The sequence below is a fragment of the Bombina bombina genome, chromosome 2, assembly GCF_027579735.1.
Source record: "Bombina bombina isolate aBomBom1 chromosome 2, aBomBom1.pri, whole genome shotgun sequence".
Classification (NCBI taxonomy): Eukaryota; Metazoa; Chordata; class Amphibia; order Anura; family Bombinatoridae; genus Bombina; species Bombina bombina.
Window position 1 is genome coordinate 923,531,909 of NC_069500.1, and position 15,228 is coordinate 923,547,136.

Consider the following 15,228-nt stretch of genomic DNA (forward strand, 5'->3'; position numbering starts at 1 on the left):
AAGCCGGGCAGAAGAGGTCCTCCAGACGGGCAGAAGTCTTCATCCAGACAGCATCTTCTATCTTCATCCATCTTTAGATTTATTTTAATTATATTTAAGTAAGGGGGGGTTAGGGTTAGACTTAGGTTTAGGGGTTAATAACTTTATTATAGTGGCGGCGACATTGGGGGCGGTAGATTAGGGGTTAATAAATATAATGTAGGGTTCAGCGATGTTGGGGCAGCACATTAGGGGTTCATAAGTATAATGTAGGTGGCGGCGGTGTCCGGAGCGGCAGATTAGGGGTTAATAATATAATGCAAGTGTCGGCGATGTCGGGGGAGGCAGATTAGGGGTTAATAAGTGTAAGATTAGGGGTGTTTAAACTCGGGGTTTATGTTAGGGTGTTAGGTGTAGACATAAATTTTATTTCCCCATAGGAATCAATGGGGCTGCATTAGGAGCTTTACGCTGCTTTTTTGCAGGTGTTAGGTTTTTTTTCAGCCAGCTCTCCCCCATTGATTCCTATAGGGAAATCGTGCATGAGCACGTTTTACCAGCTCAACGCTAACGTAAGCAGTGCTGGTATTGAGGTGAGATGTGGAGCAAAATTTTGCTCACCGCTCACTTTTTTGCGGTTACCAGCGTGGTCTGCAAGTGAGCAGTGAGCTTAAACTGCTCGTTAGCACCGCACCCCTCCTAACGCAAAACTCGTAATCTAGGTGACTGGATTTTAACACTGCGAGAAGTCATAGTTCCCTACAACAATTCCTGCCTATGCATTATGGGTCAGATTACAAGTGGAGTCATATTTAATGCTCCCGGGCCGCTCGAGTGCTAACTCTGCTAGAAGTAAGCTTTTTTGCAAGAGTCAGGTAGCGCTTGTATTACAAGGTGAAAGTAAACAGTTTTCGCTCCCACAAACTCACGCTCTACCCTATTCCTCCATAGAAGTCAATGGAGAAAAAAAAGTAGAAAAAAGCCCTACTGGTGTGCAAACCCGATTGCATATTCTCAAGTGCGCTAACCTAACATGAAAATACGAATATTTCACATTCCAATGTTTTTCGCATAGAAGAATATGTTCTATTTATTCATAAATACATATTTCTATATATATATGATTATATATAGGTATAGCTATATATAAATATAGTATAACAAAGAAAAAGTCCGGACAGGGAGCTCAAAGCAAAAGTGAGGATTTATTAGCACAATATAAAAGCTTCTAAGATATATTTACAGGACAAATGGCTACAATTGACAGCAAGAAAGGGGCTGGGGTGGGCGTCTGACGCGTTTCAGCTCCTTTGGAGCCTTAATCATAGACAGAATACTGCCCTAATGCCCTATTCAAACTGATATAGACTATGCTATCTTGCTATTGGATGGCCTGACCTGCCTATGTTACTTGTGGGTGTATACCTATTAAGGAAAACTACCTGTGTACGGCTGAATACCTTGTAATGTGAGAATGTAATACTCTAAATGATTATTTATTCATTTTGTTAGGTCGTGTATATGTATATATCTTTACTGCTGTGAGAATGTAATTCTCTGAAAGATATTTTTATGTTTTTAATGTTTTTATTACTCAATTTGTATGTAAGTAATCTTGTTGGTGCCCTATTCACCAATGGACATAAAGTCTCATTAATTAACAAATGAAAAAGAAGAAAATAACATTTGGACTAATTGAATAGTTTAGTTACCTGCTACTTACTGCTAAGCTGATCGCATTATATGCTGAATGTATACCAAATTTTACATGTGGTCATACTTATTAACAGCTTATTATAGAAGGTAACGTTATATTGCATATAATGCATTATGGGTCAGATTACAAGTGGAGTGATATTTAATGCTCCCGGGCCGCTCGAGTGCTAACTCTGCTAGAAGTAAGCTTTTTTGCAAGAGTAAGGTAGCGCTTGTATTACAAGGTGAAAGTAAACAGTTTTCGCTCCCACAAACTCACGCTCTACCCTATTCCTCCATAGAAGTCAATGGAGAAAAAAAAGTAGTAAAAAGCCCTACTGGTGTGCAAACCCGATTGCATATTCTCAAGTGCGCTAACCTAACATGAAAATACGAATATTTCACATTCCAATGTTTTTCGCATAGAAGAATATGTTCTATTTATTCATAAATACATATTTCTATATATATATGATTATATATAGGTATAGCTATATATAAATATATATACGAATATCTATTTAAAAATAAATAAAACATATTCTACTATGAGCAGAAGAAAGTTAAATACTATACCGTCAGTCCCCGGGTTTCAAAGATCCGACTTAAGTACAACTCATACTTACAAACGGAGAAAATAGAGCTTTATCGCCAATCCTTCTTTCCAGAATAATCCAAAATGCTCAAAATCCAATTGTCACAAGGACAGAAAGTGATGTGAAATTTTCTGAACAGGGGCACAGATAGCAAAACAAAAAGTGCCTGTTCCAAATTACATACAAATTCAACTTAAGAACAAACCTACAGAACCTAACTTGTTCGTAACTTGGGGACTGCCTGTATTAAAAATTTATATTGCATAAAGATGTTTTTAAATGTTTTCATCTAATTAACTGCAAAAGCTCCAATGCACTTATACATACAGTATGTCTATATGTGTGTACATATGTATTTATGTGTTTTTATGTGTATAGTTGTCTGTAATTACATAAATACACATATAAATACATATGTGCACACTTATAAACACATAAATACATATGTACACACTTATAAACACATAAATACATATGTACACACTTATAAACACATAAATACATATGTGCACACTTATAAACACATAAATACATACGTACACACTTATAAACACATAAATACATATGTGCACACTTATAAACACATAAATACATATGTGCACACTTATAAACACATAAATACATATGTGCACACTTATAAACACATAAATACATATGTGCACACTTAAAAACACATAAATACATATGTACACACTTATAAACACATAAATACATATGTGCACACTTATAAACACATAAATACATATGTGCACACTTATAAACACATAAATACATATGTGCACACTTATAAACACATAAATACATATGTACACACTTATAAACACATAAATACATATGTACACACTTATAAACACATAAATACATATGTGCACACTTATAAACACATAAATACATATGTGCACACTTATAAACACATAAATACATATGTACACACTTATAAACACATAAATACATATGTGCACACTTATAAACACATAAATACATATGTACACACTTATAAACACATAAATACATATGTGCACACTTATAAACACATAAATACATATGTACACACTTATTAACACATAAATACATATGTGCACACTTATAAACACATAAATACATATGTGCACACTTATAAACACATAAATACATATGTGCACACTTATAAACACATAAATACATATGTACACACTTATAAACACATAAATACATATGTGCACACTTATAAACACATAAATACATATGTACACACTTATAAACATATAAATACATATGTGCACACTTATAAACACATAAATACATATGTACACACTTATAAACATATATATAAATATATAGATACATAAATAAATATACATCTTTAGGCATGTGTATGTTTGCATGTGCATGTTTGCATCTCTATGTTAAAGCCCTTTGTCTGCCTTTTGTTCTAATACCTGAGCTCTCAAATCTTATAACTTTTTATATTATTATATTATATATATTATATTTTTTATTAGATGGTGTTATTATGAGTGTAACTGTACTTTCTAATGCATTTTTTATGTGTTTTGTGGCACTTTTGTGTTTCGTGAAACAGTTAAAGGGACAGTAAAGTTCAAACTTTCCTGATTCCGATAGGGGATGTAGCTTTAAACAACTTTCCAATTTACTTTTATCATCAAATTTGCTTTGTTCTCTTGGTATTCTTAGTTGAAACCTAGGTAGGCTCATATGCTACTCTTATCTGAATGCATTTGACAGTTTTTCACAGCTAGAGAGCTTTATTTCATGTGTGCCATATAGATACCATTGTGCTCATGCCCGTGGAGTTACTTATTAGAGGGCTCTGATTGGCTCTGTCAAAATAACTAAAATAAGTGAACAGCCTGCAGAGGCTTAAATACAAGGTAATTACAGAGGTAAAAAGTATATTAGTATAGCCATGTTGGCTGTGCAAAACTGGGAAATGGTAAATCAAGGGATTATCTATCATTTTAAAAAATACATTTTTTGCGTGTTAACTTCAATTGCACTTAATCGATCACATTTACTTTCAACTTGTTATACGAGCGAAAAACCTGACGCACAAACACCCGCGATAAACCCCTTATTGCTTGTGCGTAACTGTTAGCGCGCCACTAGTAATGTGAGACATTATGTTTTAATAAATTAAATTAAAAATGGTAAAATACGTTGTGATGCATTTGTTGTTGCTGCATTTTATTCCCCTAATTATTGGAAGGATTTTAGCATTTCTGTCTCAGTCAAGTTGTTGACTGGAAAGAAAACAATATTTTTTTTTTTAATAAATTGCAATACTCAGAGTGTGATTATTTTATTCTCATAGGCTGAACTATAAGATGTAACTGCAACACATTCCAGAAAGCAATTTCTATACTAAGTAGGGGTTGCATACAAATTGCATAGATTGATTATAGTGTTCAGAATGAGTTAATGGGGTCTATGTATTATTGTGCGGACGGACATGATACAATGTAGCGTATCATGTCCGCCACACATCGATAAATTCCGACAGCATACACTTTCGGCATTTATCATTGCACCAGCAGTTTTTATAACTGCTGGTGCAATGCCGCCCCCTGCAGATTCACGGCCGTATTCGATCGGGTTGATTTCTGTCCGCCGCCTCAGAGACAGCTGCTTTATAATTTCTGTTTCTGGCGAGCTTCTGTACGGAGCTGGATAAATTGACCCCAATTAGCTAAATAAAAAAAATTTAAAAAAAAAGGTTTCACTTTATGCTGATGAGCACAGTTGTTATAAATGTTTAGAAACACCAGTTTCATTATACAGCAACACATACAGTATATAGTATATAGTTAATGTTACGATACCTAGCATCATTGTATTGCTTTGAGTTCCTTAAAGGCACAGTCTAGTCAAAATGAACCTTTCATGATTCAGATAGGGTATGCAATTTTAAACAACTTTTTTAATTTAGTTTTATCATCAAGTTTGCTTTGTTTTCTTGGTATTCTTTGTTGAAAGCAAAACCTAGGTAGGCCCTTATGCTAATTTCTAAGCCCTTGAAGGCTGCCTGTTATCTCAGTGCATTTTAACAACTTGTCACAGATAGACAGCGCTAGTTCATGTGTGTCATATAGATAGCATTGTGCTCACTCCTGAGGAGTTATTTATGAATCAGCACTGGTTGGCTAAAATGCAAGTCTGTTAAAAAAAACAGAAATAAGGGGGCAGTCTGCAGAGGCTTAGAAACAAGGTGATCACCTATGTACAAAGTATATTAAAGGTACATTGTACACTCGATTTTTCTTTCCATAAATGTTTTGTAGATTACCGATTTATATAGCCCATCTGGGAGTGTGGTTTTTTTTTTTAAATGTATAGTTTTGCTTATTTTTAAACAACATTCAGCTAGATTACGAGTTTTGCGTTATGATTCAAATAGCGCCGGATGCCTTGAAGATGGACCCACTCCGCGCCGAATGGATAGTGTAACTCAGGTTAGGTTTTATTTTACAGGTAACTTTGTATTTATTTTAACTAGGTAGCTAGTAAATAGTTAATAACTATTTACTAACTAGTCTACCTAGTTAAAATAAATACAAACTTACCTGTGAAATAAAAATAAAACCGAAGATAGCTACAATGTAACTATTAGTTATATTGTAGCTAGCTTAGGTTTTATTTTACAGGTAAGTATGTATTTAGTTTTAAATAGGAATTATTAAGTTATTAATAGTAAGTTTTATTTAGAATTATTTTAATTATGTTAAAGTTAGGGGATGTTAGGGTTAGGGTTAGGCTTAGAGTTAGGGTTATGTTAGGGGTTAATATATTTATTTAGTGTTAGTGATGTGGGAGGCCAGAGGTTTAGGGGTTAATAACTTTAGTATAGTGGTGGCGGCAACATTGGGGGTGGCAGATTAGGGGTTAATAAGTGTAGGTAGGTGGCGGCGACATTGGGGGTGGCAGAGTAGGGGTTAATAAATTTATGTTGGTGGCGGCGACATTGGGGGCGGCAGATTAGGGGTTAATAAGTGTAGGTAGGTGGCGGCGACGTTGGGGGCGGAAGATTAGGGGTTAATAAATTTATGTAGGTGGCGGCAACATTGGGGGCGGCAGATTAGGGGTTCTTAAGTGTAATGTAGGTGGTAGTGATGTTAGGGGCAGCAGATTAGGGGTGTTTAGACTCTGGGTTTATGTTAGGGTGTTAGGTTTAAACATACATTTTTTTTCCCCATAGACATCAATGGGGCTGCGTTACAGAGCTTTTAATTCCGCAATCGCAGGTATTAGGCTTTTTTTTAGCCGGCTCTCCCCATTGATGTCTATGGGGAAATTGTGCACAAGCACGTCAAAGCACCGCTTGTATTTGGGTGAAGCATGGAGTTCAATGCCACTATATCTCCTGCACAAGCTATTTTTTTGCAAACCTGTAATAGCAGTGCTATGAAAGGTGAGCAGTGAAAATAACGTACAAGTAATTAGCGAGCTGGCCATAACGCAAAACTCGTAATCTGGCTGAGAGTGTTGATTTTCAGATGTCTAACCAAGCGCCAAAATGTTAGATGTATACTGATGTCTACAGACTCCTGGTTGTGTAATGGGTCTTTTTTCAAATTCACAACAGGGGGGGGGGGGGTGGAGTGCCCGCCTGTTCCTGCTTTCCCAGCCCCTTTCAGTGGGTGTCCCAGCCTAACCTCATTAACAGTGATAAACTGGGAGCTTCTAAGTAAGTTTTAAAAAGGTTTTATACTGGATTTTTATATCAGTATCTATGCATATTCTTCTTTATATTAGTGTCTATTACATCCTTTTATATGAAAAATTATGTATACTGTCTCTTTAATATAACCATGTTGGTTATGCAAAACTTGGGAATGGGTAATAAAGGGATTATGTATCTTTTTAAACAATAACAATTCTGGAGTAGACTGTCCCTTTTGGAAAAGTGCAGTTTTCTCATTAACCGTGTTTACATACTCACCGCCATTATACAACATGGTGTGTTCATTATCAGTGTAAAGATAATCAGTGTCACTGAACATAACTATCTTTTTTTAACCCTATTTTTCCAGACTACTATACAAGGCTCCAAGCAGTGTTGCTCTGGGAACCTGGTGAGTTTTTCAGTAAATTGAAAATACTATTGTGCACATAACAGTTGCACTGCAACAGAAATATTGTGAACACTGTGGAATTAAAAAAAAATTAAAGGGACATTGAACACTAAATATATTTTATAAGCAAAGTATTGAGGTTATTCTCCGGCTTCCCTCTAGTCATGGTGAAATCTTTCTTTCACTACATTCCAGTGCTGATCTCTTTGCACATGTGCAGCAACTCTCCTTCAGATACCTGCAGTGGAACTTAGGTTTCATAATGGCAGCACCCATGATTAGAGGGGGGTGCATGAAATGTATTTAGAGTTTTATGTCCCTTTAAATACTACCTAGAGTACCGTATATGTATCAACTAGGTGTCAAAAGTAAAACCTTTTTCTATACAGTGAGGTTTGAGAATTTTGCAGAAATTTTAAGTTTTACTATTTACATTATAAGAACTTTTACGAAATCCCATCATAGACAATGACATAATGTCCATTTTCCTACTATGAAAATTAATTTCCTTCTTGATCTAAGCTGATAATCTTACCAAAATGGAAAACAATGTTTCCACAGTGAATAATTTTTCGTTTAAAAAAAAAAAATACATTTAAAATATTAAAAGTTTTTAAATAATCATTGAGAGTACATGCCCACCATACCCACCATGCCAATTTACAAATGACTAGACATGTGCATTTGGTTTTGTCACAAATGCAAATTCATGATGAAACAGGAATATTCATATCCACAAAACAAATATCTAAACAAATGCACCCTGAAATTTAAAGAAAAGAAATAAAAAATGACAAAATGTGTCAGTATTCGTTTGTTTCCTTTAACTAGTTAAATACTTAGCTTTAGCATACTGGACAGCAGGCTAACCCAGTTCTCTTGTTCACAGAGCCCCGGACATGTTAATAGAAGGCATAGCAAAGCCGGGGCTCTGTGAAGAAGAGGACCAGGGTAGCGGGGCTCTCCAATGTGCTAAAGTTACAGTAAAACTATAAAAACGTTTTTCACCTATAGATTTGGAACATTTACATTTATTTAATTAAAACAAATGTAAATGTGAGCGTGTCTAGGCGGCGGCCATAAATAGTCGCAATTTCAGGAGCTCCTGACATGAGAAAGATATCCCACCGATTATCTATTAAACACCAGACCATCTGTCATAAAACTATTATATATCTCTGCTGTGGGATCTGAGGACATTGCTGACACCCTACTTGGTGTTTATATGACTGGAGTCTCCTGAACTGGACCACTGAGGCCATTGGCAGCGGACTTACTCTGGATCTCAGCCCCCCAACTGCGGGGAACTACAGTTGTGAGTAGACTGTTCGCTACATAACTACACTGATATACTGCAATCCATAAACTTACTAGTCATGGGGGAACTTTGTTGTGCCATTCAGACACTTCTAGAAGACTTTGAGCATAAATTATGTGAGAATATGGCGGACTTACTTCCATCACTACAGTCTGCAGATATACAGACAGATAGACCTTCATTGGGATGTGCAACCAATGAAGCAAACACAAGGTCCAACAGAAACTTGTGGCGAACTGCTTCCCAGCTACCTTCCTCTCAGATGCTAAATCTATGCATGATACCTACACAAGAGACTTGGGCGAGTACAGCACAAGAGCCCAACTTACCTTTAGTGACCATTCTTGCCCTCAATCCGGGGAATGCGGCTTACCCCGGGAGCAGAACATGGAACATCTAAACACGGCACAGGAGGACCGCACATAGAGCATGATACAGCTATCAGCCACACATCTACATAGATGCCATAACACAAGGGACACCGCATTTGATCAGACCGGACCACTAAAATTGGAGCCAAGTGTTCCTTATGGCTTACTAGATGGACTGCAACAGGGGGAGCTTCGGAACCTCAGTGCGAAGTTGGTTTCACATACTTATAGGTCCTATAGAGGATTATCCTTGCGACAAATCTGCACCCAAGGCGCTGAACGTACGGCACTTCTCCTAAAGCCGGACACCTCCAATATAACTATCAGAGTATGTACTGACATCAGGAAGGGTGTTGGGTAGGTGTTAGGTATATTCCCTTACTTACTGCCCAGGCTCACCCCAGCAACCTGGGAACTGGTAGAATATCCCAACCTAGAGTGACATTTATGAATGTCTCTAACCGGATCTCATACAGTCATTAATATTGCACCTTTAACTTGTTTAGCTTACAAGACAGCTATTGTTGAAGTATATATCGTCATGTATTATGTGCCTGTTGTTAGTAATCCAATCTTGGTTTGTATAAGGGAATGTTTTGTTCTATTTATAAAATTTGGTTATTAGGTACTTAATTATTATATTAAGATATTCATATACTCTATTGCGATACAACCCCATAACTGATCAGAGGCATTTCTTTACCCCCTTATTATACATTGTCTGAGTTATTAGGCAGTGGCACCCATTTACCCTAGTTCTCCAGTTACACCTACTATATGATATTAATGACCATTAATGATAGGTAGATGCTTTGGTTTCATTATAGTATTCTTCCCACAAGGTTTGCTATATAAAAAGTGTCTTCCTTGCCCTAAGTCCCTTTCCTGGACGATAGGAGGATATCAAATATAACATATATGTGCTTATGGTTGATTACTTTATGACCTTTACTAGGTATAATGCACTTATAAGGTGTCATGCTGCTCCTCTGCTCTGCTGTGGCCGTTGCCATGGACACAGTCACTCCTCCTGTTGAAAGGGATACGGCAGTGTAACTGCAGCATGATGATTACATCATCACCGCTCGCCCTGTCTTCCCTATGTAAAGGCCTCGGTCTCTCTCACCTGTACCCAAGTATAGGTGTTACTTCTTGTGCTCCTTGGTGCTGTATATCCGTATGCTGAAATGCTGTATTGATTCACTGTTGCTGAACTCTGCCTGTTTTGACTACGTTGCTTGCCTTAAACTCTGTATTGCTGGATTTCTTAACTGTTGATGAACTCTGCCTGTTTGACTACGCTGCTTGCCTTAGCCCCTGCATTGCTGGATTGTTTTACCATTGATGAACTCTGCCTGTTTTGACTACTCTGATTGCCTTAACCTCTGCATTGCTGGTTTGCTTAACTGTTGATGAACTCTGCCTGTCTGACCATTCTATTGGTTTACCACAGAACTGTTATACTGCTGGATATCCTTTTGTTCTGACTCCTGCCTGTTCCCGGTACTTCTATTGGTTTACCCCTGAACTACCATACAGCTGGATTACCTTCCTGTTGATGCTGAGTCTTACCTTCCTGTTGATGCTGATAGGATATTCCCTATCATTCCACTTGACGCTGGTATAAGCAAAGTTTGGTCTGATAGTGGAATATCCCACGAGCATTACATTATACTTGGGCCATGGACCCAAATGAGGTAGCAAATGCAGTTACTCATCAGGGTCTGATGCTGGGAACACATGCCACACAATTGCAGAGTGTGGATTCAAAACTACAGACTATAACCGCTTTGCTCTCCTCACTGGTTGCTGAAAAGAACGCTGCTCCTGTTGTTACACAGCCAGTACCTGCTGCTAGTGCCGCAGCTCCTTCCCCTGCTTCTAGAAGTATACCCTGGATACCATTGCCTGACAAGTATGATGGTACTACCGGCTGTAGGATTTCCTGAATCAGTGCAGGCTGCACTTTCGCAATGACCCCTACACCTTCCAGTCTCATCAGTCAAAGGTCACTTTTTATTTCCTTACTGAAAGACAAGGCCCTAGCCTGGGTCTCCCCTCTTCTGGAACACAGTGCTCAACTCCTGAACGATGCTGATGCCTTCACTTCTGCATTTAGTACCACTGGCCGCGCTGCTGCTGCAGAGTACTTACTCTTGGATCTCCGCCAGAGTAATAGAACTGTGGCACAATACACCATCAAGTTTCGCCTTTTGGCACTCAAGACCAGCTGGGATGGCAGTGCTCTCAAGGCGGCCTTTAGGAGAGGTTTGCATGAACGCATCAAGGACGAGCTTACCTATCGTGATGTACCTACTTCCCTGGATGAATTCATAGCACTTCGTATTACTCTGGACTCTTGCTTTCAGGAGAGACAAGCTGCGAGAGACAGAACTCATAGAATCCTTCCTTCACGTCCTCCTACTCATCCGGTATCAACTACAGAGCCCATAATAACATCACTATTAAGAATCGCTATCCTATTCCGTTAATCACTGAACGTTAGGATTTGCTCCATAATGCTCGCTTCTTCACTAAGTTGGATCTACGTGGGGCATATAATCTTGTTCGTATATACTCAGGGCATGAATGGAAGACTGCCTTCAACACAAGATCAGGGCATTATGAATACCTTGTAATGCCTTTTGGGCTGTGTAATGCCCCTGCTGTTTTCCAGGCATTTGTCAATGATGTCTTCCGTGACCTCAATCGCACTGTCATCGTCTATCTGGATGACATCCTTATTTTCTCCTCCACCCTTGAGGAGCATCATGAACATGTGAGACAGGTACTTTGCCTCAGAGACAATTCCCTGGTAGCCAAACTGTGGAAATGTGAATTTGATCAAGTTCAGATCCAGTTCCTTGGTTATGTTATTGAAGTAGGGATTTGCCATGGATCCTTCTAAGCTCACCGCAGTCCTGGAATGGCCTCAACCCACCTCATTAAAGGAACTACAGAGATTCTTGGGGTTCTCTAATTATTACCGGAAGTTTATAAAAAAACTTCTCCCAAATAGTTGCTTCCCTCACTGAGTTAAGTAAACGGAACAGAGACTGCAAAAACTGGCCCCCCGAAGCCGTGGATGCCTTCTCTCACCTGAAAAAAGGCCTTTTTTTCTGATCCTGTGCTCCGCCATCCTGATCCTGACCTGCAGTTCACTTTAGAGGTTGGAGCTGGAGCAGTCCTAACCCAAAGGGATCCTTTATCCTCCAAGTTGCACCATGTAGCCTTTTTCTCCAAATGCTTTACTCCTGCAGAGAAGAACTATGACGTGGGTAATCGTGAACTCTTAGCCATTAAGGTGGCTCTAACTGAATGGCGTCATTGGCTAGAGGGTACCGCCAATCCCATTCAGATTCTAACTAACCACAAGAATCTGATGTACCTTGAGACTGATCATAGACTCAATCCTTGACAGGCCAGGTCAACTACCATACTGCTGGATTACCTTCCTGTTTATGCTGAGTACTGCCCTGCCTGCTGTGAGTACTGCTTACCTCATTTTACAAACTCTCTCTCTGCTTTGGGATATTTCCTATCATTCCACTTGATGCTGGGATAATAAGACTACTGGCCAAGTTTGGTTTGATAGTGGAATATCCCATGAGCAATACATAAGGTGATCAACATACATACGCCTTGAAAGTTTCAGTGCAACTTTTTGAAGCACTGCTATAAAGATTTCATTGTTAATTGTTATAGTTATGTATGGTCCTATTTACAGAAGGAGGTGCAAGGTTGAAATAAATAATTTTAGTTAACGTCACATTACAGCGATGCCTTAATCTATATATTAGCAGAGGCTAGATACTATACTAAAACATTCCATATTAGAGTTAAACACATAATCCCCATGTGGCTAGTTCAAATAAGCTCTGAGAGATGGCATAGCTTGTATAAAACAATTCTGTCATTCTTTTTTTTATACCACGATTATGTTTTGTAAGTGCAATATTGACAATAGTATACATTATTTGATGCTATAACTACACAAAAGTTCCATATATACTTTCAGATAAGCTTGTGTTTGATGGATTAACCTTAAAGGCTTCATCCTATATCATACTACGATATCTTAGATTTTGGTTATGCATTAGACCTAATTATAGTCCTGAGGGTCCAAGAAAGGCCCCATATGCTCTATCTTTACTGCTACTCCAAGACGCAGCTTATATTTATTTCTTGTATTACATCACATTACAGAGTCCTTAATAGTGATGTCCCGAACTGTTTGCCCGCGAACGGTTCACGGCAAACTCAGCTTGTTCGCGTTCGCCGCTGCAGGCGAACACATGCGATGTTCGATCCGCCCCCTATGTGTCATCATTGAGGAAACTTTGACCCTGTATGTCACAGCCTTCTGACACATTAGAGCCAATCAGCATCAGACACTCCCTCACAGACCCTCCCAGCTGCTGGGCAGCAGCCATTTTAGACTCATAACGACCTTGCTTTCTTAGTGAGAGGACGTTTTGTGTTGCTGCTGCTGACATTATAGGGAAATTGATAGCTAGGCTAGTGTATTTAGTGTCCACTACAGTCCTGAAGGACTCATCTCATCTCTGCTGCAAGGACAGCACCCCAAAAAGCCCTTTTTAGGGCTATAACTTCAGCCGTTTTTTTTTTTTTTCTTAGTATTTTTATTAGCATTTGCCTGGCTTTCAGCCTGTGTGTGAGGCTCACAGCATATGCTGTGATTAGTGCCACCACTGATATCTGCCTAACAACATTAGTTTAAATTTAACCAACAAAAATTTGAAATTATTTTGCTAGTGTAATTTATTTTCATTTTCTATCAGGCCTGTGTCACACAGCATATACTCTGGTTCATTGCTCTGTGCCAGCCACCAGTGGTCATATCCGCTTATAACATTATTTTAAATTTAAAAAAAAAACTTTTAAATCATTTTGCTAGTGTAATATAATTTCATTTTCTATCAGGCCTGTGTCTGTCAGGCTCACACAGCATATACATCAGTTTTTTCAGTCTTTTGGTTAATTGCTCTGTGCCAGCCACCACTCATATCTGCTTCACCTTATTTTAAATTTAAAAAAAACAAACTTTTAAATTATTTTGTTAGTGTAATCTAATATCATTTTCTATCAGGCCTGTGTGTTTTGCTGACTTACAGAGCATAAGGCTATCAGCCACGGCTCATATTTGCTTAACCTTTTTCTTTAAATTTAAAAAAAAAATCTTGGGGGGGCGGAGCCAACAGCTGAAGCAATCAGACGCATATCCCTGCAGCTCCTCGACTAAGATAAAATTTACTATATAATTATAGGGAAGAAGTGAGATATTTGGACATATTAATGGACAACAACTGACCCCTGCTTAGGGATCACCTTAAGAAACATTTTTTGGCCAAAATACTCTATTCTGACATCTAACGCAGTGGGCCTATGTGCTTCTGGTGATAAGACGCACAGGTCTGGACCCATTGTAGCCGTTTTACTCTGAACAAAGCCACAATTATACAGCATCTGAATATGGATGAGATACGAATGCTTTTCTCTGAGATAGCACATAAGATGCAAACTAACTTGCTTGAAATAACGCATATACTGAGTGAACCATGTGCTCTGAAGGCCGACACAAGCTGCAGAAACACTCTGCAAATATTGCTCCTTACATGGCCGATGAAAAGAGGATTCATTGGTTGCAACTTGGGGGAGAAGATGTGTCTTTAAACCCTGCATCGCCCACATGTGAATTGAGCAATGGTCTTCCTACACACAGCTGCGCTGTGTCCACGCGACGATGCGGAGCTGATTTACCACCCTGCCCTCCAAGTACTCACACTGCTGCAGCCACCTCTCTGAAGCAAGATCGGGTGCAAGATGGCGCTGATGCCGACAAAAACCAGCCACGATTTTTTGAAAGAATCTATCAGGAGCTTCTAGGAGACAGCCCGCAACTATATGATCTCATCGGAGACAATCACCATGGATATGTGGATCACACACCCGACTTAGCATTGCTTGCTTCACCACCTGCTGGATCTAGATCAGTGTACCTGCTGCAAGCACTCGCACTTTGGAGTACACTGGACAAACGTGGAGTTGGCTAGCGCTGTACCTGAGCTTGGGTGCAGAGGAGTCCGGGGACACCATGCTGATATTGCGAAAATGCAACTCTCGGTATAACATCTCATGCGCTCATTCTGATCAAACCCACGCTTTCCTCATGCTGATCT